Source organism: Panthera onca, chromosome B4 (genome assembly GCF_046562875.1).
Source record: "Panthera onca isolate mPanOnc1 chromosome B4, mPanOnc1 haplotype 2, whole genome shotgun sequence".
In the NCBI taxonomy this organism is placed as follows: Eukaryota; Metazoa; Chordata; class Mammalia; order Carnivora; family Felidae; genus Panthera; species Panthera onca.
The window spans coordinates 54487839-54501778 of NC_138345.1; the positions used below are offsets into that span (position 1 = coordinate 54487839).

The window sequence follows — 13940 nt, forward strand, 5'->3', positions numbered from 1 at the left end:
GAACAGAAAGAACTGCTACAGATGTCATGAAGAACCTCCAACTGAGGAAAGCCTACAAATCACATTGACTCTGCCCTAACACATCTCCAGTAGTCATGGACCAAAGGCACTAATTGGGCACCTCTTTTGTTCCAGGTTCTATGCTGGGTGGTGGATGAGTGGCCCAGCCAGGACTACAGAGCCAAAATTCCTAGAGGCAAAGGAGACAGGAATTGGAAGGATGGCTCTCAGGACAGAACACTGGGGAAGGGAGACCTGGGGGTTTAATTTGTGTCTGTTGCAATATTCCTAGGCTATCTTCCTCTGCCTCAGGCTGGGAGTTTTCCCAAGTATGCATCTACTTCAGGGGAAGTGCAGGGGAGGGTCTGTGTATTCTTGTATCAGGTCCCAAAAACAATCTTTACCCCTTTCTCCCTGTGCTATTCACTGTCTTGGGTAGAGGTGAATGGCTGTGGAAATAATAGGGCCCCAGACAATCACCAGGTAATGAAAAAACTGGCTCAGGATCCTTCCCTACCTCCCATAGTCCAGCAGAGGTGCTCAGGCAGCCTGGGGGCCCTCAGGCCACGCTTTAAGCTTGACCCAGTCAGGCAGGCCAGGGTTGGGCCCTTCAGGGCTTGTGCCCCTGGCTCCACCTGAGCCCCTTCGGGCTTGTCAGTAGCCAAAGCCATGTTCCATGTATTCCTTAGCACACTGCTGCAACCCTCTTCCCTCGCAGGGCCTGGACTTACCTGGAGTGGGCGGCCTCATGAATACCTTCCACCCACCAGAGTCACACCCAGAACCCCTTTCAGGTCACGACTGAGCTCCAGTTCCCTTTTTGCCTCCCAGGGTATTCCATTCCAAGTCGTGCCAGCCCCACAAGCCAGGCCCCAGTCCCCATGGCAGGGCTTCTCCAGGTGGACCTGCTCTGGGTTCTGACACCCAGGAGTCTGCCGCACTGCTGCTGCCCTTGTTTCTGTGCCCCTGGCCCAGCCTCCCACTTCACAATGGACACAGCCAATCTGAAGTCTCCACCCTTGCCCCCACCAGTGTCCCCACAACATGCCCAGGCCGCACCTTTTTATCTGCATTCACCATCTCTGCAGCCATGCCACTACCATGGTAGCCCCAATCTCAATGGTCACTGTGGCCTAGGTAGCAACTGCCTGGGAGAAGACAAAGAGAAAGGGGCCCTACACTTGTGCCCTTGCGCCAAGGAGTTCCAGATGGTTACAACATCCTAAGTCATCAGGCCATCCACAGACAAGGCCTGCAGCCAGCACTCCTCAGGTGCTATGGAGATGCCCGCAGTGGTGCCCCTGAGCCTCCTGAGCATCTTTAGCTGTGTGAGCTGGTGGGGGAGGGGAAGACAGTGGTACAAGAGGTTGGGCAGTCACAGGGGCCACAGGGGCTCTGGGCAGCGGGTGAAGGGTGACCAGAACCCACTTTAGAAAGCACATCCAGGAGAAGCACACCTGTGACATGCATGGCAAGGACTCCACAGCATCTCCCACCAAGACTAGACAAGCTGTGGCTTCAGAAGAGGAGACCTACCCATATCCAAGGTGCCTGCAGAACTGCAAGTGCAGGGACCCAGGGAGATACCACATGTGCATACAGAACAGAATTGCGCAGTGCATGAGCCCTGCAATGGCTCCCACTGTGGGAGAGCTTATCCCTCAGAAGCAGCTCAGCAGTCATGTGATCCAAAGATGGCCCTTCATATGTGACCCATGAGGGGAGGAGGAGGCAAGATGGCAGAACAGCATGGAAGTTTTTCTTGTGTCCATGAAATATAGCCAGACCAACACTAAACCATCCTGCACACCTAGAAAACTGATTTGAGGATTAACACAACAATCTGCACAACCTGAACCATGGAACTCAGCAGGTACACAGCACAGAGAGGTGAACTGGGGGAGAGAGAAGCTACAGAGGGTAGGGAGCTGTTTTTGCCTGTGAAGAGAGGATGGAGATGGTGTGTGTATGTGTGTGGGGGAGAATACAGGAAAAGCAGTCCCCTAAAAGCAGCTGGAGAGAAAGTAGAAAAGTGGAAACAGCCACAGGGACTGAACTAAAAAGGGAGAAAGGAGAGGGTTTAAATTCCATTGACTCTATAAACAGGGAGAGCACAGAATCTGAAACTCCCCAGCTTGATACCTGGCAGTGCTCTGGTGAGAAGGGCAAATCCCCAGTAGCAGAGTGAAGTCTAGGGGTCTTCAGGCCACATGGGGAGAGGCAGTTCTCCTGATGGGAGGACATATGCTAGAGGCTTTGTAACACCCCCTACATGCAAAGGCCTCAGTGGACCCAGGAGAACAACCAAATTCTCTGGTGCTATAACAAAGTCATTAAGGCTGAAGCCTAGTGCCAGATGTGTTGTGATTTTCCATAATCCCTGAAATGCTGCTGCTACAGAATCAGGAGAACTGTTTTTCGGGTGAGCTGACGTCCAGCCACAGTCTCTGGGCATTGACAGCAGCATGGTCCTACAAATGTTCTTGGGTGCAGCCAGCACCCGGCCATTGCTCTGTGAGACCCTTCCACAGAATGTCTGAGCAAGTTACAGCCACAGTCCCTCATAAGTAAGGGGTCGGGAAACACAGCTGCATCTGAGATAAAACTCAGGAGGGAGGTGTTGCCTGGGGCTTGGTCACAGTGTAAAAGTGGGGAATGTACAGAAGCTGAAGACAAAGGACAGGTGTGCGATTGCTAATCAGGGAGAGCAGAGCTCCATTACCAGAGACTGGATAGCTGGGTGACGCCATTTTCACCTCTCCCGTGCATGCGCATACACACATACACCTGCCACAAAAATCCACCCCAGTAAGCTAAGCAGTGCCATCTAGTGGAGAACAGAGCCATTACACTAAGTCCCACATACTGGACCAACCTCAGTCTTCAGGAACATAAGTCTCTTCGCCTACTTAGTTTACAACTATAAACTGCTCCATAGTTGAACTTCTACGGGAAAATACAGTAATTTCAATCATATTTTAGTCTGTTCGCTGGTCCACCTATTCAATTTTCTTTTTTCCTATCTCTTTTTTGTATCTTTTCTTTTTCTTCAATACAGAATGTGAAAAAAATCTATTTTTATTTTCTAGGTTTATTAAAAATATATTTTTTTAATTTTTTAACTATATATTTTTTACTTTTTTGTAAATTTTTCAAATTCTGTTTTATTACATCATTTCATTTTATTCTATTTCAGTGTATTCATTTTGTCAAATTTTGAAATGATTTCCTTTCCCCCCCACTTTTCTCTCTAATCTTTTAAGCCCTTTTCAAAACCTGGGCCAAAACACACCTAGGATCTAGCACCATTTATTTGATTTTGTGTGTGTATTTGTGTGTGTGTGTTGTTTTTAATGTTTTAATTTTATTTTTTTTACCCTCATTATTTCCTTTTCTCCCATCAAAATGAGGAAATAAAGGAATTCGCCATAAAAGAAAGAGCAGGAATAAACAACAGGCAGGGACTTCACCAACACAGATACAAGCAAGATGTATGAATCAGAATTTAGAGTCATGATAATAATACTAGCTGGAGTCAAAAATAGATTAGAATCCCTCTCTGTGGAGATAAAAGAAGTAAAAGCTAGTCAGGATGAAATAAAAAATTCTATAACTGAGCTTCAATCTTGAGTGGATGCCACGGCGGCAAGGATGGTGAGGCAGATGAGCAAATTAGTGATATAGAAGACAAACTTATGGAGAATAATGAAGCAGAAAAAAGGAGAGAGACTAAGGCAAAAGAGCATGATTTAAAAATTAGAGAAATCAGTGACTCATTAAAAAGGAACAACATCAGAATCTTAGGGGACCCAGAAGATGAAGAGAGAGAAAAAGGGGTAGAAATGTTTTGTGAGCAAATCATAGCAGAAAATTTTCCTAACCTGGGGAAAGTAACAGACATCAAAATCCAGGAAGCACAGAGGACTCCCATTAGATTCAACAAAAACCAACTATGAACAAGGCATATCATGGTCAAATTCACAAAATGCTCAGGCAAGGAAAGAATCATGAAGGTAGCAAGGATAAAAAGTCCTTTACCTACAAGGGAAGACAAATCAGGTTTGCAGCAGACCTATCCACAGAAACATGGCAGGCCACAAAAGAGTGGCAGGATACATTTAATGTGCTGAATCAGAAAAAAATATGCAGCCAAGGATTCTTTATCCAGCAAGGCTGTCTTTGAAAATAAAAGGAGAGATTAAAAGTTTCCCAGACAAAAAAATTTAAAGGAATTCATGACCACTAAACCAGCACTGCAAGAAATTTTAAGGAGGACTCTCTGAGGGGAGAAAAGATGGGGAAAAAAAGACCAAAAGCAACAAATACTAGAAAGGACCAGAGAACACCACCAGAAACTCCAGTTCTACAAACAACATAATGGCAATAAATTCATATCTTTCAGTACTCACTCTAAACGTCAATGGACTAGATGCTCCAATCAAAAGACATACGGTAAAAGAATGGATAAGAAAACAGTATCCATCTACATACTGTTTAAAAGAGGCTGACTTTAGACCTAAAGACACCTTCAGATTGAAAGTAGGGGATGGAGAAGCATCTACCATGCTAATTGTCAACAAAAGAAAGCCAGAGTAGCCATACTTACATCAGACAATCTAGACTTTAAAATAAAGACTGTAACAATCTAGACTTTAAAATAAAGACTGTAACAAGGCACGAAGAAGGGAAGTATATCATAATTAAGGACTCTATCCATCAGAGGACCTAATAGCTGTAAACATTTACACCCAAATGTGAGGGCACACAAATATATAAGTCAATTATTCACAAACATAAAGAAACTCATTGATAATAATACCATAATAGTAGGGGACTTCAACACCCCACTCACAGCAATGGACAGATCATCTAATCGGAAAATCAACAAGGAAACAATGGCTTTGAATGATACACTGGACCAGATGAACTTAACAGATATACTCAGAACATTCCATCCTAAAGCAACAGAATATACATTCTTCTCCAGTGTACATGGAATGTTCTCCAGAATAGATCACATACTGGGATACAAATCAGCCCTCAGCAACTACAAAAAGATCGAAATCATACCGTGCATATTTTCAGACAACAATGCTATGAAACTCGAAATCAACCACAAGAAAAAATTTGGAAATGTAATAAATATTGGAGACTAAAGAACATCCTACTAAAGAATGAATGGGTTAATGAAGAGGTTAAAGACAAAATTAAAAAGTACATGGAAGCCAATGAAAATGAAAAAACACCACAGCCCAAAACCTCTGGGCCACAGCAAAGGCAGTCATAAGAGGGAATTATATAGCAATCCAGGCCTTCTTAAAGAAGGAAGAAAGGTCTCAGATATACAACCCAAACTTACACCTTAAAGAACTAGAAAAAGAACAGCAAATAAAACCAAAACCAGAAGACAGGAATAATAAAAATTAGAGCAGAAATTAATTCTATCAAAACAAACAAACTAACAACAACAACAACAACAACAAAAAAACAACAGTAGAACAGATCAGTGAAAGCAGAAGATGTTTCTTTTGAAAGAATTAACAAAATTTATAAACCACTAGCCATTTTGGTCAAAAGAAAAAGGAAAGGATCCAAATAAATAAAATCAAGAATGAAAGAGGAGAGATCACAACCAACAGAGAAGAAATACAAATAATAAAAGAATATTATGAGCAATTACACATCAATAAAATGGGAAATCTGGAATAAATGGACAAATTCCTAGAAACATATACACTACCAAAACTGAAACAGAAAATTGAACATTTGAACAGACCGATAACCAGTAAAGAAATCGAATTAGTAATCAAAAATCTCCCAAAAAAAACAAGAGTCCAGGGCCAGATGGCTTTCCAGGGGAATTCTACCAAACACTTAAGGAAGTGTTAACACCTATTCTCTTGAAGCTGTTCCAAAAAAATAGAAATGGAAGGAAAACTTCCAAACTTTCTATGAAGCCAGGATGACCTTGATTCCAAAAGCAGAGACCTCACTAAAAAAGGAGAACTATAGACCAATTTCCCTGATCAACATGGATGCAAAAATCCTCAACAAGACATTAGCCAATCGGATACAAGAATACATTAAAAGAATTATTCACCATGACAAAGTGGGATTTATACCTGCAATGCAGGGCTGGTTCAATATCCGCAAAACAATTACCATGATTCATCACATCAATAAAAGAATGGACAAGAACCATATGATCCTCTCAATAGATGCAGAGAAAGGATTTGATAAAATACAGCATTCTTTCTTGATAAAAACCCTCAAGAAAGTAGGGATAGAAGGAGCATACCTCGAGATCATAAAAGCCATATATGAAAGACCCAACATTAATATCATCCTCATTGGGGAAAAACTGAGAGCTTTAGCCCTAAGGTCAGGAATAAGACAGGGATGTCCACTCTCACCACTGTTATTCAACATAGTATTGGAAGTCTTCGCTTCTGCAATCAGACAACCCAAAAAAATAAATGGCATCCAAATCAGCCAGGAGGAGGTAAAACTTTCACTCTTCACAGATGACATGATACCCTATATGGAAAACCCAAAATATGCCACCAAAAAACTGCTATAACTGATGTATGAATTCAGCAAAGTTTCAGGATATAAAATCAATGCACAGAAATCGGTTGCATTCCTATACACCAACAATGAAGCGACAGAAAGAGAAATCAAGGAATCAATCCCATTTACAATTGAACCAAAAATCATAAAATAGCTGGGAATAAATCTAACCAAAGAGGTGAAAAATCTATACACTGAATTCTATAACCTTATGAAACGAATTGAAGAAGACACAAAAAAAAAAATGGAAAAAGGTTCCATGCTCATGGATAGGAAGAACAAATATTGTTAAAATGTCAATACTACCCAAAGCAATCTACATATTCAATGGAATCCCTATCAAAATAATACCAGCATTCTTCACAGAGCTATAGAAAACAATCCTAAAATTTGTATGGAACAAGAAAAGACCCCAAATAGCCAAAGCAATCTTGAAAAAGAAAAGCAAAGCAGGATGCATCACAATCCCAAACATCAAGCTATACTACAAAGCTATAATCATGAAGACAGTATGGTACTGGCACAAAAACACTCAGATCAATGGAACATAAAAGAGAACCCAGAAATGGACCCACAAACATATGGTCAGCTAATCTTTGACAAAGCAGGAAAGAATATCCATTGGAATAAAGACAGTCTCTTCAGCAAGTGGTGCTGGGAAAACTGGACAGCGACATGCAGAAGAATGATCCTTGACCACTTTCTTACACTATACACAAAAACAAATTCAAAATGGATTAAAAACCTAAATGTAAGACAGGAAGCCATCAAAATCCTCAAGGAGAAACCTCTTTGATCTTGACCACAGCAAGTTCTTACTCAACATGTCTCCAGAGGCAAGGGAAACAAAAGCAAAAATGAACTACTGGTATCTCTTCAAAATAAAAATCTTCTGCACAGTGAAGGAAACAATCAGCAAAACTAAATGGTAACCGATAGAATGGGAGAAGATATTTCCAAACGACATATCAGATAAAGGGTTAGTATCCAAAATCTGTAAAAACTTATCAAACTCAGCACCCAAAAACAAACCAGTAAAGAAATTGGCAAAAGGCATGAATAGACACTTCTCCAAAGAAGACATCCAGATGACCAACCGACACATGAAAAAAAAAATGCTCAACATCACTCATCATCAGGGAAATACAAATCATAACCACAATGAGATACCACCTTACACCTGTCAGAATGGCTAACATTAACAACTCAGGCAACAACAAATAAAATGCCAATAAAATGAGCAAAGAGAAAGGATGCAGAGAAAGAGGAACTCTTTTGCATTGCTGGTGGGAATGCAAGCTGATGCAGCACTCTGGAAAACAGTGTGGAGTTTCCTCAAAAAATTAAAAATAGTACTACCCTATGACCCAGCAATTGCACTACTAGGTATTTATCCAAGGGATCCAGGTATGCTGTTTTGAAAGGACACATGCACCCCAATGTTTATAGCAGCACTATCAACAATAGCCAAAGTATGGAAAGAGCCAAAATGTCCATCGATGGATGAATGGATAAAGAAGATGTGGTATATATATATACAATGGAGTATTACTCAGCAATCAAAAAGAATGAAATCTTGCCATTTGCAACTACGTGGATGGAACTGGAGGGTATTATGCTAAGTGAAATTAGTCAGTCAAAAACAAATATCATATGACTTCAGTCATATGAGGACTTTAAGACACAGAACAGATGAACATAAGGGAAGGGATGCAAAAATAATATTAAAACAGGGAGAGGGACAAAACAGAAGAGAATCTTAAAAATGGAGAACAAACAGAGGGTTACTGGAGAGGTTCTGGGACGGGGGATGGGCTAAATGGGTAAGGGTCATTAAGGAATCTACTCTGGAAATCATTGTTGCACTATATGCTAACTAATTTGGACGTAAATTTAAAAAATAAAATAAAATAAACATGTCCATATACTAAGCACATACATAACTTTAATGAGGTGCTTTATGAATGTATGTGCCCAGCCTCATTCCTGGGTGAGGAGTCCAAGCTCCTGACTGAAGGGTTGGGGACAGTGATGGGGAATGAGAAAATGTCTGAATAGAAGCTTGCATGTGTCACTAAGTGTTTCTCCAACTACACTCTACAAAACAAAAAGAAATTATTTTCTCATGACTCACTATTTGGAATTATCCACTGCCCTTCAATTACCTCTATGCCATCAAGTTTCAGTGATCTTCTACCCCTTTTGAGCCACTACCCCACAGAGGGTGTAGCTCAGGGCTTAGTTGCATATGTTTTGCTCAAACTCAGCACAAATCCTAGCTTCACAACTCACCTGCAGCAATTATTTAACCACTCTGAGCATTAGTTTCAACTTTGGTAATATGAGCATAATAATTCTCACCTCATACAATTCTTGTATGAAATAGGTGATTATGTAAAATAATTGAGCAAAATAGAGAGCATACTACTCAGCCAAAGGTAGTTATTATTTTTGTCACCGTTTTGGGGGCATTGCAGATATAAACAAGCCATATATAAAAGAGAGATGTTCTTTTCCCTTAGGAGGTTTTTAAATCTCATCAATGAGACAAGATAAATACATAGAGGAATAACGTGGAAACCTAAAACTCTTATTTGAACTGTAACATGCAATTTATTCTCCTACATCCAATCCGTGTTTTAAAATTTTCAGATTTCAATGATCTAATAAATTGTTTTTTTCTTCTGCCATTCATCATTCCCATGCCTCGCCACCTGATATACACCAAATATCCATCCCAGCCTTTTATTTCAGGAGTTGACTGGAGAATTCTTGAGATGAAAAAGATTTTGAGAGCTCATTTTGTACATTACCCTGTTTCTGGACAGGAGCCCATCTGAGTCATTCCAAACCCAAGTGAGACAGCCATGTGCATGGCCAGAGAGCCTGCTCCCTCCCATATCCCCTGGTCACTGTCTAATCTCAGAAATTCTTCTTCATCTTCTATCTCAATCTGTTTTCCTTCCATACTGGTCCCTCTTTACACTCAATCTGATTGGGGTGAGGTACACAAACCCTCAAAGACTGAAGAAAATTCTCAAATGCCCACCTGGTAACACTGATGCATTGCCAATCATCCCAGGTCCCTGTAATTATAGGTCTCATATATTTTGTTATTAACCATTTAAAAACTTCAAAAGTTTCCTTAAAAATAATTGATTTAGTCATCTTGTGCAGTCATCTGGTCTCTCCTTAAAGTTTCTGAAAGTTTTTGAAGGATGAAAATATCCTAATTTCCAGGACAGAAAATTAAGAACTCCAACTTTAATCCCCCCAACCTCTATAACCTCCTCAATTAGTATCATCAAGTTATCACTCATTTGATTAGGAGAGTACAACCCTGAGCCTCGTCATGAATAATATGGCCTCTACAATCCCTTTCAGGCCATCATATGAAGTAGAGGAAACAGAATTGGCATCAGTCCTGACCCATGAGATGTTTGCCCCAGGAGAGCCCCTGAGGACCAGGCAGACTCCAGCGTGGGCACAGCAGACATTTTCCTAAAGTGGGCATAGTGACAAATCCTAACACAGTGACTGGTGTGAGAGGCCTGGGGACAGGAGGGCAGTCAGGGCCCCCACCCTTCTCTCTCTAGTCAAAATTCAATTTCCAAGCCTAGGCTCCTCCTCTTGTGTTCCCAGTTCCAAAGTTTTCAAATCTTCCATAGGCTCATCTGAGGCCAGACACCTATCATCCATCATGTAAGGCTAGTGCCTCTCAAACTGGAAAGAGCATACAGATCACTTGGAAGTCTGTTAAAAATGTAAATTCTGATTCAGTAGGTCTGGGTGGGGCCTCAGATTCTGCATTTCTAGCATGTTCCCACGTGACAGCCATGCTTCTGGTCCATGGAGCACACGTCAAAGAGCAAGGGCCTAGATGACGATAGCAGTTGACACAACTCTCTCCCATGAAGAGTCTATGTGTCCACATCCTTCTGTCTGTCTATCTTCCAGATGACAATGAGAACCCATATCTCACCCTTTCCTGATTCAGGAATCTCGCTCCAGGGCACAATACACGGCACAAACCTGTTCCATAATTTCCCTTAAAATGTGAAGCAACACATCCCTCACAAAAGTCCCATTCTTTCATGACTCTTAAAGGTCCATGTAGCCTGGAATTGCTGCCCCATTTCTTTTCCAATTCTTTTATCCATCTTTTATTTCCCAAATTTCTCCACAGGCGTACACCTCCAGTGTCTCTTGACCAATACATCTTTCTCAGTTTCTACTCACACCTTCCCTTACAAAGTAATGATGCCTTCATCCCTATCCAGTTCCCAATTCCTATTTCAGTCTGTTCTTCTCCCCACTTGGGGGAAAACTTCTCTCTCCCCAAAGAATCTTAGATTATCTCACAAAATTGTATACCAGTCTCTCAACAAAGCATCTAAAGGAGCTGGTATCCAGTGTCCTCTTCAGTGATTCCCTGAATTCAGGTAGAGCAATTGGGTCTTCTATCAATTTCACTATTTCCAGCCCCTCCACACATGCCACAGAAACAGATGGAGCAGGACCAGGAGAGGTCATGTCAGGCATTCTCTTGTCCAGGGTTGTATTTTCCCTGTTTCTCTTTGAAGGAACAACACTGTTCTTACTCTTGGGTCTAGAGGAAGGGGAGAACTTACTCCCTGCCCTGAACAAGACTCCAATATGATGGAACAGACAGGACAGTCACCATAACTCAGGCAGAGCCACACAAAGGAAAAACGAGAAGTGCCTGGGTACAGTTCTAGATGCTGGGTATAGCTCCACATAGAGTTCAAGATATAGTTCTGGACATAAAGAAAAGCTATTTGTCAAGGAAGTCCCCAAAAGATAGTATTAAAAGAGTAGCACAGTGGTAGACTGAAAGGAAAGAGAATTTTCAGTACCAAAGAAATGTGTAAGGCTCAATTCAATTCAACATGAATTTATTATAGACTCATTATGCTCCTGGCCCCAGCTGGATGCTCAGGAGGAGTGAACAAGATACACTCATAACCTATGATCTTCAATCAGGGAATAAAATAAATAAAGACACACAGAGACATGTGGTATATATATATTTACTTACAGCCATAATGAGGTATAACTGACATATAAAATTGTAAGATATTTAAAGTGTACATTGTGGTGATTTGATCTACATATGCACTGTGAAATCATTCACTATGATTTCCCCACTGTGAAAAGATTAATGATGGTATTTTCATCTAAATGTTTCAAAAATGAAGGTAGATGTTAAAAGGGCACTTTGTTTGCTTCTCTTCATTTTTACGTGTGGAGGGACTTCAGCTGGAGCCTTGGTTTTCAAAGTGTGGTCCCTGGACCAGCATCAGTATCACCTGGAAACTGTTAGAAGTACAAGTTCTGCCCTCCCGCCCCAGATGTACTGAATTCCAAACACTGGGAGCAGGTTTTCACAAGACCTCCAAGTGAGCTGCAGGAGCTGAAGTTTGAGCCATCACTGAGCAGATTACTATTCCTGGCCTCTCTCCACACCCTCTTTCACCGAGAATTTGATTAGTGAGTTGAAGAGACAACTGTGAGTATGCCCAGCTCATCCCCTTCCATTCTTGTGTTGATTTTCTTTATTAATCCAGAACCAACTTGTCCACAGGACACTTGCATGCCAACTCGCTCATACAACATAAAATCTAATAAAAGCGGACTGTCTCTTGTGATGGGAGGCAGGGTGTGTCCAGCACTTCTTGTGATGACGAGTAAGTCTGTCTAATTTAATGATGCGGGCTTGGCAAACCAATTAGGTTGTGGCTGATTATTTAATCATATTTCTCTATATCTTGATTATCACTTGGTTCTAAACAGAGGAGGGTAAAATGGGGTATTATTTATTGGAGCTCTACAGCACCAACAATGGGCTGTAGTGAAAAGTGGGTGGGATTCACATTCAGACCCCACAGAGTAGAGAGATCTAGTGGAGAAAGTAAAGGAAAGAAGAATCAGAAGTCCTAGAATTTTTAAGTAAATGAAACTTTAGAAATGATCAGTCCTGACCTTTCATGTTACAGATAAATAAGCAGAGCAATGATGGAACTGAGCAGTTTGTTCAAGGTCACATTGATAGTTCATGGTGGAACAACACCAGAACCCAAGACACTTGGGTCTCAGCTGTGCACTTTCAGAGCAGGTGGAATAAAGCAGACAACAGTACCGAAATTTAAAGTCCAAGAATGGAGATATTTCCAAGTAGAAGAACCAACTCCAGGAATATTCAGCATGGGTAGTGGGTTCAAAGCCAAAGTGCTTTGTGCTCAGAGGAAAGCTCTGGCTCCAATCCACCTGTGCACATTCTGTTGTCCCCTCTCACAGCCAAGGCTCAGGCTACACTGCATGCTCAGTGTGCTCTGACACTGCTTCATTTCTTGTGCTTTTCCTGTTGTTCTCTGTGCCTAAGTTCCTCCCTCTTGCCCACATGTGACAAAATCCTATCCATCCTTGTAGAGAGCCCACTCAAAGGCCATTCCTCTACAAAGTCTTCTTTCATTTTACTAGTCACTGTGCCAGCCACAAATGATCATCCTGCACTCTGAATGCCCAAGACACATTATTTGCATTTCCCTTATGACAACACTTTCTACTTTGTGTTACAGCTATACTTTACCCCTTGGATTAGAAGATATGCTCCATAATGGCTTGGGCCATATTTCATCTTTTTCCCCCCACATATCTTGGATTTTATAAATAATGCTGCAATAAACATAGGGATGCATCTATCTTTTTTAATTCATGTAACTAAAATTTTTTGCCCTGAAAAGGACACCATCAACAAAACAAAAAGGCTACCTACTGAACAGGAGAAGACATTTGTAAATGATACATCAAATAAGGGGTTAATATCCAAAACACATAAATAACTTATACAAGTCAACACCAGAAAACCAAGTAATCCAATTAAAAACATGGTCAGACTATCTGAATATACATTTTTCCAAAGAGACATACAGATGGTCAATAGACACAGGGAAAGATATTTACTCCTAGTAATCATCAGGGAAATGTATATTAATACTACAATAAGATATCACTTCATACCTGTCAGAATGACTAAAATCAAAAAGACAAGAAAAACAAATGTTGGCCAGGATCAGGAGAGAAAGGAATCCTCATGTACTATTGGTAGGAATGTAAATTGGTTCAGCCACTATGGAAAGCAGTATGCAGTTTCCTCAAAAAATTAAAAATAGAAATACTCTGTAATCCAGTAATTCTGCTACTGCATATTTTTTAAGTAAACTCTACACCCTATGCGGGGCTCTAACTCATCACCCCTTAGTTCAAGAGTCACATGCTTTACTGACTGAGCCAGCCAGGCACCCCACCACTACTGGATATTTTATCAAAGAAAAGAAAAACATTTTTTA

General features: G+C 41.0%; 1 long non-coding RNA gene and 1 pseudogene across 2 annotated transcripts in view; both read right to left on the bottom strand.

Annotated features, from left to right (window-relative positions):
* The window catches only part of LOC145715613 (uncharacterized), a 338798-nt gene that overhangs the window by 250889 nt on the left and 73969 nt on the right, over window positions 1-13940 (bottom strand). The window lies entirely within an intron of this gene.
* Window positions 1-13940, bottom strand: part of LOC132694624 (cationic amino acid transporter 3 pseudogene) — a 136754-nt pseudogene that overhangs the window by 23156 nt on the left and 99658 nt on the right. The window lies entirely within an intron of this gene.